Raw genomic sequence first — 16,248 nt, forward strand, 5'->3', positions numbered from 1 at the left:
GGGTCATTTTAGCCCACAAAATTAGAAATAAAAAGGGCAAATTAGAAAAACAATCTTACTTAATTTAAGCCTTAGGGTATAAAGTATATACAGTAATTTTCATTCTTTACTCAAAAAATTTACAAGACCTTTCTTCCCTCCCTTTTCATGCTACATGCACTTTGATTTCATCTTAAAATAATGTTATACTTGCATTTTTTGCCCCATTTTTCTCCTCCTACTATTTATCACAGCATAGATTTCTTCTCTGGCCACAGATGCTTCAGATCACCTCTGCTGCTTCCAGTTCTGCTACTTATTAGCCAGTGTCCTCCGGTTGTTTAATATTCTGAGCCTCGGTTTTCTCATCTTTAAAGTGGGTATTTATTCATTATAGTATCAACTTTTTAGGCTCCTTTTAGTCATTAAGTACATAAAAGTCACACAGTATTTGCTGAATAAATATTTCTTTTATGAATAACAGCTTGTGTATACACAGTGACAGATACTTGTACTGTAAAATTGGTGCACAAGAAAAAAGCTGTTGTTCTTACATTTGGACATGTTTCTTGTGTTTTATCCCTCCATGACAGATCCCATCTGCTTTCCTGTGAATTAAAATTACAGATTTTTTTTTTTTTTTTGCAAAGCCAGTATACAGTTAGAGCACATACATTGGGGATACATTTAAATTTAAATTTAAATAATCCAATTCTGATTTCCTTCCAGCTCCTGGAAACTGTCAAGACATGTGGCAAATTTCTTGTGTAACCTCTGCTTTGAAATAGCCCTCGGAAAGTACTACATAAGGTGGGAAGTGGGCCTGTCTGGTAAGATGTTCCACAGGACTCAAAAGAGCCTCAGCTAAAATGATACGGAATGATCATGGTCACTGAGAATATCACCATTCTGAAGGGCCCAATCAGTCTAAAGAATTCTTTCTCTTTCTCAATGCCTGGTCTCCTTCCTTACCTTTCCCTTTCCTACGCTCTTCTTTCCTTCTTTTATGGCTCTCATTTCCATCCTATCATGTTTTCATCATCATCCTGTCTTCTCTTTTCACTCCCTTTAGACCCTCATGGTGAGTGGCAAGAACCAGGGATTAGAATAAAGTCCTTATCACTTATTAGCAATGTGACTTGGATAAATTCACCTCTCTGAGTCTGTTTCTTGACTTGCAAACGGGAATAGTGCTTTCTCTCTAACAGGGATGATGTGAGTAACAAATAAGATAATACATGTAAAACACCTAGCTCAGTGCCTGGCATATTGTGCTCAAAACTAGTAGTTGGTGATATTATTGTTTTGCCCCAAATTAACTCAGTCCTTTGTTTGGATTTTGGCTACCTTTTGAAAACAAGTAAAACATAAAAAATACAATTTTCTGTATTAAATAAAACATCTTTTAAGTTCAGTTTTCCTTTTGTTCTTGCAAAATCTCCCTCAAACCTAAAATACTAAAAAAACTCTCCAAAACCCCAAAACTCTCCCTAATATAAAACAAAACAAAAATAAAGCCTTATATAGTTTTACTAGGAAGCTATATTCATAACTTGTTATAGCACTGTTAGTTTAATACTATTTATTTCAGGGCAATATTTTCCAAGTGACCCTTTCCAAAATTGACTTTTGCTGTTTATTTTCAATAATGCCTCTTTTGAATGTTTCACATCTTTGTTCTAAATGTTGTGAATGTCTTTGTGGGGCCTGGTGAACAGTTCTGAGCTGTGGCTCCTTAAAGAATATGCACCAATCTGTTAGCCAAGCTGCTTTCCTTCAGCTGTTTCTGCTGCCAGATACTATGAAATAAACGTGGCCCTCAAAGTTGGCCTGTTTGTGGTTGACATGTCTCAGTCACCCACAGTTCTGCCATGTGCTGGAAGCTGTGCTATCACCACTATCACCACTATGTTTTCAATGCCTGCTTAAGTTTTCCTGGTTTCTTTGTAACTCATCACATTACAGGAGCTTTAAAATTATAGAATCATCCTATGCCTACACTTGTCTGACTCCAGAGAGTTGAACAGCAGCAACATAGCTTTGTTGGTAGTGAGATAGTTTCATTTCCCAATTTTTTGCTGATTTTGTTTTGCCTTTTAATGTTGAGTGTGACATGTAGATAAGGCTGAGGAAGCTGCTCAAGAAGCTGTTGTCTTGGCACATCAAGGTACAGATGGCTTGGAGCTTGCTGATGCATCAAAGTTACTATATTGTCCAAGGTCATATTCAAAAGGCCACACTTTATTTCTTTATGCTACTTTAATCTTCTTTGTTAATCAGCACATCTTTGGTCACTGTGGCCACTTGCTAGTACACTTGGCTGATTTTATGACATTGCTTAATGTTGTATCACACTTTCACATATATTTTTTCATGTGAGTAACATCTCGGTTCAATAAACATTTGGTGGATGTCAACTGTTTTTTTTTTTTTTTTCTTCAAATCAGGCCACAATTCTTTTTTTTAAGCCACAGTGAAATGAATCTAGTGGGACAGATACACCTTCTGAATATATAGTGACGATAAAATGGAATATTTGTTGTGATGCTCACAATAACTCCAAAAAGTAGAAAGGGTAGATATTAGTATACCCATTTTATATCTGATTAAACTGAGGCTAAGGGAGGTTAACTGACTTGCCGAGTCAAGCCTCCGGAGCCCATCCTCATTTTCACTTCACTGTGTGATTATGATTCCGCTGAGGTCTTACCATAGAGTGCAGCCCACATCAGAATTGGAGCCCATGCCTTCTGCCTTCCAATTCTGTACATTTAAGTCCACTGGGTATCATAAGATCCTGTGCCAAGGTGACTTTGTGATATGATCTCTTCATATCAGAGATAAATGCAATTTCTGTATATGAGGGCCTTAGGATGTTAAGTTATAGAATGATTAAGAACACTAAGTAATATGAACAGAATATATAAACCACACCAACCTGTTTCACCAAGAAAAACCTGCATATTCATTACTACCCTTCGATTTTGAGATGCCTTAGGTTTGGTCAGTGGTTCGTTCCTAAATTTTTCCATATGTGTTGATTACCTTCTTTTCTTTTCTTTTTTTGAGACAGAGTTTCACCCTTTTTGCCCAGGCTGGAGTGCAATGGCATAATTTCAGCTCACTGCAACCTTCACCTCCCAGGTTCAAGTGATTCTCCTGCCTCAGCCTCCCAAATAGCTTGGATTACAGGCTTGTGCCACCACGTCCAGCTAATTTTGTATTTTTAGTAGAGATGGGGTTTCGCCATGTTGGCCAGGCCGGTCTCAAACTCCTGACCTTCCTTAGGTGTTCCGCCCATTTCAGCCTCCCAAAGTGCTGGGATTACAGGCATGAGCCACCACTCCTGGCTGTATGGGTCGACTACTAAAACTAGCCAAAACTACCAACAAAAAAGGATGGAAGAGACGTTTAATATACTCAATGATCCAGTCTTAAAAATTTCTAAATAAAAACATTTTGGAATCCTCTTCTATATTCTAATTTTAGGACAAAGTTCTCAGGAGAAATTCAGTTAGCAGTGATAACAGCAAACATTTGTGTAGTCTTCCTATGTGCCAGGCACTCTGCTATGAACTCATATTAACCTTATTTAACTTTTACAACCTGATGAAGCAAGTACAAGAATTATTTGTTTTACAGATGAGAAAACTGGGGCAGAGTAAGTAAATTTGATCAAAGTCTCATAGCAAGTAAGCAGAGAGCTGAGATTTGAACTAGCTTTGCTCTGAAGTTTGTGTTATTCTTTCCTATACAATATTGTTACTAACAAAAAAAACTTAGGTATCTACAATGAAATTGAATGACTGTGAGGAGCTATTGTTCTCTCCAAAACAGATTATGTTCACTATTATTTATTTATTGAACAAAAATGTGGACTCAGACATTCTGGAGAAATGGAAGGATAGAGGCTACAAATTGCAGCAGTTTGAACTTGCATTTGGTTTCTAAAGAGTCTAAATTTTGCCTTTCTAAGCATACACAAACTACGGCTAATAAGTTTTGGGAGCCACTGCTTTCTCATCAGAGTATGAGGAGGAGTTATTTGTATAAAAATCTATAGTCAACAGTGTATTTTAAATAGTGAGATTACCAAAGCATATGGATATGCAGACACACTCCAAACCAAGACATTATATACACTCCAAACAAATGCAATGAATTTAGAGAGATGAGAAGGGTTTCTACCACACTAGGAAGTATGGTAGGTGGAATTCTAAAATGGTGCCCATGATTGCTGCCCCCTGATGTACATGTCCTGTATAAATCTCTCCCCCTTTGAGTGTGAGTAGGACCTGAAAATATGATGAAGATATCATTTCTGTGATTGGTTACTTTACATAGCACAAGTAAAGAAATTTTGCAGGTGTAAAGTATCTACTCAGATGACTTGAGTTAATCAAAGGGAGATTACCCTGGGTGGGCTTGACCTAAGGAGAACCCTTAAAAGTGGGTTTAAAGGTTAGAGACAAAGAAGTCAGAGAGATGTTCTGATCTTCTGTTTTGAAGAATGTAAACATCCATGTTGTGAATTGCCTGAAGAGGGCCTACAGGGTGGCCTCTGGGAACTGAGAGCAATTCTCGGCTGATAGCTGGTAAAAACAAACAACCAACAAATCAAATGGGAGCCTTAGTCCTACAAAAGTGGTCAACAGAACTGGAAATTATTTAATCATGACAATCTTTAAAAGTTATCAAAGTCAAATAAATATTAACCTTGTGATTATTCAGAGAACTCATGATTTTATCAAATGGTCAACATGTGTTAAGGTTTTATAACCACTCAGCTCATTTTCCCTCTTATTGAACTTTTTGTTATAATAACTTTTACATGAATAAGATCTCTTGAAACATTTCCCACAAACTGTTACATATCCATTTCATTTTTTTCCCATTGATTTCTTGGATTTCCAAACATATGGGTTTATTTCTAGTGGAAACTGCAAAAAATTAACCAGGATATTTAGCATTTTGGTTTCCATATTGGTAAATGGAGGGAGCAAAGCTTAAAAATGAGGTCATTTCCAGCTCTAGACTTCTAAGAGTTGCAGCCCCAGAAAAAATTTTGGCATTTATAAATGTTACTCTAACTGTAATCCTATTTCCCTTCCATAGAATTTACTGAAATACCCCAGATGGTTACTCATGATTAAAGTATTCTGGTGTTTAACAAATCCAGTCAGAGGCAAGAGGTCGGATATATGAATGCAGACAAGATAGGGCAAACCCAAAAGTAGATTTAAAATACTTTAGAAAGATGGGAGTCCTCAGAGGCAAACAGAAGACTCCACTGCAGTAGGAAACAAAGAGTGTGAGTGTCAACTCAACACTAACTTATGATACTTATATTTTATTTTTTTGGAGGAACCCATCACACAGTTTCTCTAAGGCTGCTAATTACTTGCCAGTAGTGAGATAATTATATGACACAGATAATCTACAATGCTTTTCCTGTAAGACAGATGTCAGGCTCTGCTTATTTACCAACCTCTGCGTATTTTCTTATTTATATTCACATGCAGTATAGTAGATTTCATCAACTTTGGGTTCATTCCGTAAATTGGACTGAGCTGTTAAACCCAATCCTAGAGCCCTGCAGTTCTTGATATATGAGATTTTTCATTTCCCTAGCCAATCTGAGTTGAGTTTTCTGTTAGCTGCATCTAAAAATAACTCATTTATTCCCATGATCAATCTTAACCTGAGAGAGAAGGATCTAACAAGCTCCAGGCCGATGCTCTGAGACACAGGGTCAAATCATTCTTTCTGCTTTGTCCTACTCCTGACCATATACCTGGGTGCTGCTTTGGTTCTTTTCCTTGGAGTCCTGTTCTAGTAACCTATCCCATTCCCTTCCTATGAGTAGGGTCCTGCTATGCGCTCTGAGGATTTGAGCAGATGGGCTTCCCTAGGTGATCCCTGTTATCTTTATCTCCTCAACACACAATCAGTATCAACAAGGTTTGAGGAACTAACCTCTTAACCACTCATAACACTTACTATCATTAATAATAAATACAATTTATTAAGCTCTTTCTAAGTGCCAAGCATTGTGCTAAGTGATTTTGCATGGATTATGTCATTTAATTATCACCATATTCCTTAAGGTACCTCCCAGTCTAAATCAGTCATGGCAGTTCTGTCTCTTATGCCAGGGACTAGTGCAAGTGACCCAATATTGGCCACTGAGGGGGTGTCTGTTGAAAGGTTCCTGGAGCCATTGAAAGCAACATAATTCCTCTTCTTCCCTTGGACATTGTTCTGTATAGATGTTGTACCTGGAACTGGTGAGAACACATCCATCACCAAATATCGCAGGGCAGAGACAGGGAAACAATTTGAGTCTTTGATGACATTTTGAGCTGCTAAATCCAACCCTAGAGCCCTGGAGTTCTTAATATATGAGATTTTTCATTTTATTAACCAATTTGAGTTTTCTGTTAGTTGCAGCTAAAAGTAACTCATTTATGTATACAACAAAATTGACAAGTAGTATCCAAAGAGTCAGTAATAACAGGCCACTTTACAAAACTCATTAACTTCTGATATAGAAACAACTATTAATGGAGGATTTTTTCTTTTTGTAGGAATGCACCATGCCATTTATAACCACTTACAACACTAAGACCATCCTACCTATAGAAGACAGTAGATTGTCAAGCTAAAAGCATCCCAGGATTATGTTAGTTTATAAAGCACAATTGTTGCAGCTCTGTATATCAGAGCTGGAATTAATGTTTCAACACTCTTCATCTCTGAACCAGTGCTCAGATCCAAAGGGCATATAGCATCTAGGAAGATTAGACAGAAATGTGAAAGGCAAACCCACGGAGCCAGGAGAAATAAAAAGCACTCTGGACAAAACTGGGAAAGATCCCTTTCATTATCTGGAGAGGATACATTGAGAAAGTTCCAGAGGTTCAAAGGTCCCTCCATAAAGATGTCACTACAAGACAGTTTCCCGGAAGAAGGCTGGAAGTGACATTTAGCTTTCTAAATGAAAAACAAGGCAGGAGCTCTGCTGTCTTGTCAGCTCTCTTGATATATAATGTACTAATTCAAGCTGTCCAGTTCCTTGTTGACGATAATGACACAATACATGTGTTGAGTACTTAAAAGCCACTGACATTCTGTCTGCAGGGGACAAATAAAAATATGATTTATCACCAAATACCAAATGAAAATAAGTGTCAGCTGCCAAAAGACCTGCAAAATTTAGTAGGCTAAAAACCAGGGAACTGACAAGTTTATAAAATTTTAAACTAATTTTCCTGAATGTTGAGAAGCATAAAAATTTGCTGTGCACATCATCCAAAATAAGCACCAGAAATAGTACTCGAAGTGTCCATAATTTTCTGTGAATTCAGAGGAGTCGCATGCTGCCAGACACAAACAGATTAATGTATGGGAAATATTTTGTATGTTCAGTATACAATTAATACATTGTAGGCATTAAGCTGCCCTAAAAGCCGTCCAGCATATCCCTGCTCCCAGCCCAAATGTAGGTCCTGGCTGGGTCAGAGATTCCTTCTGTGTGCCCCTAAGCCTCCCAGGGGATTCTTTTTTTTTTTTTTTGAGACAGGGTCTCACTCTGTCCTCCCTCGACCACCCTGGCTCAAGCAATCCTCCCACCTCAGCCTCCTGAGTAGCTGGAACTACAGGTGTGTGCCCAATGGCCTTTTTTTTTTTTTTTTTTTTTTTTTTTTGTAGAGATGGGGTCTCCTTATGCCGCCCAGGCTGGGGGCATTCTATCAACAAGTTCTGGCCCCTAGCTGACTCTGTATATATTTACTGAATGAACAGCTGAACAACTTTGTAAGTCAGACAGAATTTCTGGAAATGTTATAAACAAGTATAAGGCAAAAAAATCCACCTTGTTTAGACAAGGCATAGCCACGGCAAGAGCCATACAACCTGTGTGACCTCTTTTAAACAACTCTTATGACATTTCAAGGGTGGGTAGATTCATCTTTATTTCTAAAAGCCTGCAGGTGAGAAAACTACCATTGGCCTATTTGTCCCAATAATCACTAACTGCCACTCATCTCCAATAATTCTATTCATTTGCTTAGTTATTCAACAAACATTTATTCAACATTTTCAATATACTTGGCACTATTCTAGGTTCCGAGAATACATCAGTGAAGAGAGAAGAGCCCTGTGTATATTCTGGTGAGGATATGGAGAGATAGGCAATAAATAATAAACATTAAAAATATTAGTGGTAAGTGCTATGCAGTTATTTAATTCAGGAGATGTGATATAAAATGGTTAGGGTAGTTACTGTAGTTTGGAAGGTCAGGAACAGCCTTTCTGAAAGTGTGTCCTTTGTGCTGATATCTGAGTGAGCAAAAGGACCAACTCTGTTACCCATAGAAAGAATGTTCCAACAAGAGCCAGTGCAAAGGCCCTAAGGTAGGAACAAGCTTAACGTGTTCAAGGAACAGGAAGACAGCTAGCACAGTGCTAAAATGAAGAGGGCAAGTGTTATGGGCTATGTGTCTCCTCAAGATTCATATGTTGAAAACTCCCAGGACTTAAGAATGTGACTGCCTTTAGAGATAGGGTATTTAGAGAGATAATCAGGTTAAAATGAGGTCATTAGGATGGGCCCTAATCCATTATGACTGGTGTCCTTATAAGAAGAGCAGACTAGGATAGAGAGACATGGATGAAAGGACATGTGAAGACACAGGTGGCCATCTGCAAGCCAGGCAGAGGCCTCAGAAGAAACCAACCCTTCCAATACCTTGATCTCAGACTGCTAGCCTCCAGCGTTGTGAGAAAATATCTTTCTGTTAAGCTGTCCAGTCAGTGATACTAGCAAACTAATATGGCATGTTACCAGATAAAGCTGGGGTTGAGGATGGGGTTAGCTCATGCTGAACTTGGTAGACTTGCATAAAGAATTGGAATTTTAAGTATTATTGGAAATCACTGGAGAGTTTGCAGGAAGGGAGTGATATAATTTAATTTATGAATTCTAGATAGCTGCATCATGGAAAATGGATTGGAAGGCACAAATGGAAACAGGGAACTTAGTTAAAAAGCAATTGCAGTAGTCCAAGTGAAAGACAATGGTGGTCAGCACAAGTTTGGTGAGAGTGGAGACAAACAAAGTACTGAATTTGGAATGTGTTTTGGAGGGTTGACAGAAGTTGGTGGACTGAATGTGGGGGTGAAGGAAAGGAAGGGCCCAGGGTCACTTTTAGATTTTTGACTTGAGCAATTCAGTGGATAGGTGTACTGATTTCTAATATGAAAAATTCTGGGGAGAGGAGCAAGGCTGTAGAGAAAAAATTCAAGAACTGTGTGACCATGTTGAGTTTGAAATGACTTCTAGGTATTCAAATGGAGAGATCAAGGGGAGTAGTCAGAACCAGAAATAAAAATTGGGAGTCAATGATACTAAAAGGTACTTAAATCTAAGAGACATTAGAAGAGCTAACTCAAACCATGATCTGCAGGAAGTGATGTGAGGAAACTTGCCTTGTCCATTAATATTAACAATACTATTCTAACAAAAAGACTCCAGGAGACATTGCTCATTCATTACTGTTGTAAAGTTTGGTAGCTGTTTGCAGCAATGGATGCAAAAATCCTCCTATGGCAGGAAGAGCTACTTAATGTACATTCATTATGATTGCACCAATACCATCTAGATAAAGGTCTGGAAACAAATGGATTGTAATGAACTTTCCAGAGGTAATAGGTAGTGAGGTCATCAAGTGCTACTTCTTGCCACTTGCCTGTACATTTTTCTGTTAAATTCAGTTTTGTAGATGCTATATAAAACATAGCAGTAAAGCTGGGCACAGTGGCACATGCCTGAAGCCTCACTAATTGGGAGGCTGAGGTGGGGGGATCCTTTGAGGCCAGCAGTTTGAGGCTGCAGTGCACTATGTTCACACCTGTGAATAGCCACTGCACTCCAGCCTGGGCAACATAGTAATACTCTGTCTCAAGCAACAACAAATCTTACCAGTAGCATAAGATTTTATTCTTTCAGAAATCATCAATTTTGAAATTATGATCACTTGAATTGGAGATAAGGTGAAGTGCATTAAGCAAATCAATAGTGTAGGCAAGGCTATATAGCAAGAACAACTTTCAAACACATTTCAGATCAGTCAGTCCAAAATACATTCACACTATATAGCACCATAGGACTAAATGAACATTGTTGTGCTAATTAAAACACATTTGTATTCACTTATTCAAGTAGGTCCCCTAAAGATCTGAACTGAGAAACACTTCATTAGTATATCCTCAATGATTGCTGCATGAGTAAGGCTGCATTTCTTTTAAAAACATTGTATTTGCTAATTTTTCACCAATTGTGGAGCTTTCTCAACAACTGGTGCAAGTTGGTGCCTTTTTTGACTGTTCTACCTTGCCCCAGGTTTGAACATGATATGCAAGATGGTTTTTGTAACACTGGGATGATTTCTGGGGGGGAATTTTGGTGCTTATTTTTTTCCTTCCTAGTCCTTAGCTTTTTGTGTGTTATTAAAGGCTTCATTAGAGATGGTTGTGAAAGGCTCTAGTCAGGATAAGCAGAGTGCACAGTAATTAATTCTGAGAAGCTGCCTTCTGATTCCAGGCTGAAGCATGGCAAATGATTTTGTAAATATTCACCCTTTGTCATATGTTCATACATTTGCTTTTCTTGGAACTTGTTTAAAATATGTTAGTGAAAAAACACCAGCTGAGTATTTGGATGCTTATAAGTATTAAACAAAGGCTCATTTCCAACCATAGTTGTACAAAATGTCTAGTTTCAAGAAATTGTCCTTGGTTATGATAATTGTCCATATTCTAACACTGTGTTAAAAAATAGTGAAAAATTTTTCTTCACTGTTATCAAATCTGGGCATCCTCAGCTGGAAAAGACTGGAACAGTTCAACAGTATTTTCCTAATAGAAACATTCCAGTCAATATTCTACCAAGGAAAACTAATTATCATCTAGCTAATGAGTTTTGCCTTTCCCAAATTACTTTGAAAAATATAGTAAGCCATATTTTTCTTGCCATTATAGTTTTGCCATTATAGTTTTTTTCTCCTTTTTAAAAAAATGTTGGTTTTACTTCTAATTTATCACTAAATATTAAATAATTTTTAAGTAAAACACTCATTGGAGGAATAACCATTAGGAATATAACACAGAAGGTACTTCATATCTGGTTTTGAGTAATACTCAAAGTACAATAACCTTAACACCATCTAGATTCTCTTCCTATGAGACAGAGCATAATGAAATTAGATTCTCATAAATGTCACTGCCCCCTATTTATTGTCTTTTTCCTTGAACCAAGGCAGAGCTGGCTAGGATCCATTGTCTCTCAAGCAGATTTATTATAGATCGGGTGCATTCCATTTCAGAACAGGAATGTGCTTGTTATGAAATGTACAAAGCTTATAGTCGAACAAAGCACACAATCTGTTGGCAAAACACCACTTAAATAGTGGGTATAGTCTGTAAAATTTTCTGAAGTATCTTAACTAAATTTAATATTACATAAGTTGATATTCAAATCTTGAAATAAGTCCCTAGTGAACACAGTTCTGTTTATGCTGTCAAAACTAAATTCATTTCAGTATTATGCAAATATATAACTGAAGTATTTCTTATTGACATGATATAGTTAGCTAGATTTTTCTTGTTGCTTCACTTTCTCCTGGATAGTACCACATGAACTTTGAAAACTAGATTAACTCAGGTCTTCAGGGCACAATGTAACATACTTTAGTGCTCAATGTCATTTAGTATCTGTGCAGTGAACTAAAGAGTATCTGATATGGTTTGGCTCTGTATTCCTAACCAAATCTCATCTCAAATTGTAATCCCCATGTCCCACGTATCAAGGGAGGGACCTGTACAATCCCCAAGCATTGAGGGAGGGAGGTTATTGGATCATGGGGGCAGTTTTCCCCATGCTGTTCTCATGACGATGAGTGAGTTCTCACAAGATCTGATGGTTTTATAAGTGTTTGACAGTTCCTCCTTCACACACTCTCTTTCCTGTTACCTTGTGAAGAAGGCACTTGCTTCTCCTTTGCCTTCTGCCATGATTTCAAATTGCCTGAGACCTCCCCAGCCATGTGGAACTGTGAGTCAAACCTTTCCTGTATAAATTACCCAGTCTCCGGTAGTATCTTTATAGCAGTGTGAAAGAAGACTAATATGGTATCCTTATAAATACCCAGGGAGAAACTAAGAGACAGTAAATACCCAGGAAGAAACTAAGAGACAGCTCTAAGAACAAAAAGAATGTGGGCAAATTTAGCAGTTAAAAGACACAAAAAACTAAGATTACAACAATTTGTTTTTAAAGTATGCCTGTTAAGTATACCTCTTTAGTTAAGTCTAAAAGGAAATGTGCAAAAATGGAAAGAGCTGTGGTTGGTTGGTGGAAAATGGTTGATGTGACACTGGTGGAAGAAGTTAAGAGATACTTGGGACCCCAAAGCCTAAATATTAAAACTTCATCCACTGCCTACAACTCCAGTAACCATTGCTCATTCTGGTTCTCAAGGCAGGGGACACAGCTTGTCAATGCATACTTTCCATTACTCTAAACATCCAAATACTAACATGACTCTGGATATGGGAGACTGGACCACTGGAAGCTGTATTACTGGAGTCTTTTTTGCTTGGGTTATCCACCCCTGGTTCACCTGTGGTCTATTCCATCCAGGCTCTCACTGAGTCCCCATACTTCCCTGGACTATTATTTTAGACTGAACTCGAAACAGCCCCAGACCAACTTTTTCTCCTACACGACCTATTTCTAGTCCATGTAAACACTTGCACATCCTTTGTTCACAAACTCTGGCAGTGCAGCTATGACCAACACAGTAGCACTTTGTTGGCTTCCTACCTAACCTGTTAGTCACCAGCTACTAATCCTCTGTATCTCCCAGACACCTATCCTTGGTGTTTCCAAACTGCAAAAATATATTTAATCTCTCTGAGGGGTTTATTTAAAGCCCACTGTCTCTGGACTTGAAGTGAAAAAGGTAACACATCTCATCCCACAAATTTAATGTAGAGAAATTAGAAAGTATAGATAAGTCAAAACCATTAAAAATCTTTGTAATCCCAACACCTATGCATAGATAACACTTACTGTTAATAATCTATTACACAAACTTCAACACATTCCTATTAAGTATTTTTATGAGAATTTTTTTGCTCATACTATTATAAAATTATCCTATAAGCACAAATATAGTTAAATAAAGCACAGGCCACTAAATTTAAATTCATATCATTTAAATTGAGATCGCTTTAAATTAGATTTTCTGAAAAAAAGTTATCTTCTGAAAACAGTCTTTTGTTGTTAGGTAACTGCAAATAAAATAAGTAAAGCTCCTCATATTGAATTTTAGAGTACTTCAAGACTGAACCCAAAGCAGAGATACAGACTTTTATGGTGGTAATAGAATTTGAGAACTTTATTAAAAAATTAAATATTTAAAGAAATACTCCAGGATCGATTAGGATAGGTGTTGAAATTTGAGGACAAAAATCAATTCACAGAGTGTTTCACAATTCACAGAGTGTTTCTTCTCTAAATATGCATGAATCAACCAGAGATAGAACAAAATAAAAATATTTAGCTGCCAAAAAGAAATTGTTCTGAGATATCAGCACAGGTTTTCTTCTGTGATGATACCAAGTTTTTAGGTCTTGTAGCAAATGTTGAGAAGGTAACCTTACAACTGCAAAATAATCATTGGATGTTGCACAGAGAGAGGTCCCTCTGTTCTCTGTGGATATACAGAGCACACCCAGAATGCACCTGGTCAACTTGAGCCCTCATTATCTTGAAGACACCTGATATTCCATAAGACTAGATGAGGCTGCCAGCTCCTTGTCCACACTGACTACATGCCATGTACCTCATTTTATAACTAAAAAGGATTTAAAATTCATGAAGCTTGTTGAAAGCTCAACTGTCACATTCTACTCATTCCAAAGTGTATGGGAAAAAGAGCAGAACAGACATTTCAACTGAAGCCATTATTGTGCGTGAATAGCCATATTCCATTAAATTGCTAATAAACCTTCTAGACGATGTTGATCACATCAACCATACAGTTGCATTCCTTTCCTTTATACCAACTTGCCCAGTTTCATTCTATGCAGTATTACTCTTTCTGTGCCCTTTATTCCAAGGTTGCCCAGAATTCAAAGCACTTATTCAGTAAGTTTGTAATCCAGTTTAGTATGCTATTAACAGAATTCTTTAGAGGAGATCATGGAAAAAGAAACTCAAACTTATTTTTGGGTCAATGACCAACCTTAAGGGAAACACATATTAAACCAGTTTAAAGAAAAAGGTCAGGATCCATGAGGTATTAAGGAAAAAAGGGAAGAAAAAACATTCATTTCCACAATTTTCCAACATTCCTTAAAAATAAAAACAAGCCCAAGCATGGAATGGCAAGGCCCTGGTGCCCCTGTACTAATGGTGGTGGACAATACTGCTATTCATAGGAAGTGAGAAAGCAAAGGTTTTTCCTCAACACCGGGGAAGTTTTGGCTTCCCTTACCTTCATTTATTCTGGGGTTCAAATTAGAACCTTATAAATCTCAAGTTTGCCTCTCAGAGCAAATAGTAACATACAATGGCTTAAATGCTTTAAAGTTTGCTTTTTAATAGCATAACTAATTAACTGCCTCTATTGTAAATGGCTTATTAAGCCACTCCTATTAGGGTGTTAACTACTGGAAATATGTAAAGCTGAATAGATACCGTATGGAATTAGGCATTTAAAAATAACTAGTGCACTGTTTACCTGCCTGATGAGCAGTTTATCCCCCATTTAGATATTAACTGAAAATATGTAATGGAAAAAAAATAAAGTTAAGGAAACAGATGTGTTAACCTTAAAATTCTTTCATCAAATAGCAAAGTTATTTCTTATAATTTTTAAATTCTATATCCATCTTAGAGCCTTAGAAGAAAGTCTAGGTCTCTCCAAATTCAGGGTACCAAATGCTTGCCTCTATCCAAGCAGTTTTCCAGTGAGCAGAGCTGGAAAAGCTTTTCTTTTCACAGGGTAACTGGTTTGGAATAAGCTGCCTGTGTATCCAGAATGGTTTTTTTTTTTTTTTTTTTTTTTTTTTTTAAGCAAAATCAAGCTGGACAAAAGTGAAATTCACTCCCTGGATTACCTTATGATTATGAAAATATTTGTGTCTATTTTTTAAGAGTTCCCAAGATTAGGCAAAATAAAAAAAAATTTTCCTGCAGCTTCCCTGCTGAAATACCTTAGTGAGAACGCATAAAAACCAACTCTAAATGATGCACAAAGCAACTGAGAGTAAGTAAATGTTAAAGCAACAATAATATGATTCGACACAAATAAGTAATAGCCCCAATATAAAAAGCTGCAAAATTACAGTAATTTTACAACCCATTTGAAATAGCAAAACACATTGTTACTTTACCAAATATTAACTGATCACCTAATGTATGTCAAAGCTACATGCAGGTATCTGTGTGGTAAATTTCTGGACTGGGGAATTAAATGAAAAGAAACTAGCATAGGATATTTAGTTCACAGAATCATGAAAGGTAAAACTCACAAGAGATGTTTGTGGTCATACAGCTCAGGTGACCAATTCCCACTAGGTTGGCATGACTCTCCCCTGCCACAGAGGCAGAAGCAGGATTAGAACCCAAGTCCCCTTGTTTACAGTTTAACAAGATTCCTGATGAACTAAAGATGGTTTTGATATGAAAAGGCAATGTTAAGACTACGAATAGAAAGTTGTTTCTACTTTTAAAGTTTTAGAATCATTAATACATTATTAATTATATATACATATATATTTAAATTGTCTTCTAGACGCCAAGCACAAATTACCAGATTTCATTTAAAATTTTCATATTGGCTGGAATTTCATCATTTCATGGCATCAAACGAGGAACCATCTGCCATCTAACCAAACCCAAAGGCCACAGAATAAATGTGGCTTGCACTGAAAAACAAGAGTGAGGACCATGGTCCTCTGTGATACTAGGCAGGCACGTACATTTTTAGAGGTTTCCATACAATTCAAAGTTAATGGTCTAGGTGTTTTTCAATTGGTATTGATAAAGAAAATGTAAAAATCAAAGCAATTTACAATGTCTGCCAGACTTTCCTTCACAGATTGTTTCAGGAAGCAAAACATCTTCCCTTTTCCTTCGCCTCCTCATCCCCCCACCCCCATACAAGTTGACACACACACACACATTCAGTAAAACTTTTG

The 16,248-nt window shown here is 37.2% G+C and overlaps 1 protein-coding gene across 1 annotated transcript in view; it reads right to left on the reverse strand.

Moving 5' to 3' along the window:
* Positions 1-16,248, reverse strand: part of DDAH1 (dimethylarginine dimethylaminohydrolase 1) — a 142,768-nt gene that overhangs the window by 43,558 nt on the left and 82,962 nt on the right. The window lies entirely within an intron of this gene.

Source organism: Macaca thibetana, chromosome 1, assembly GCF_024542745.1.
Source record: "Macaca thibetana thibetana isolate TM-01 chromosome 1, ASM2454274v1, whole genome shotgun sequence".
Classification (NCBI taxonomy): Eukaryota; Metazoa; Chordata; class Mammalia; order Primates; family Cercopithecidae; genus Macaca; species Macaca thibetana.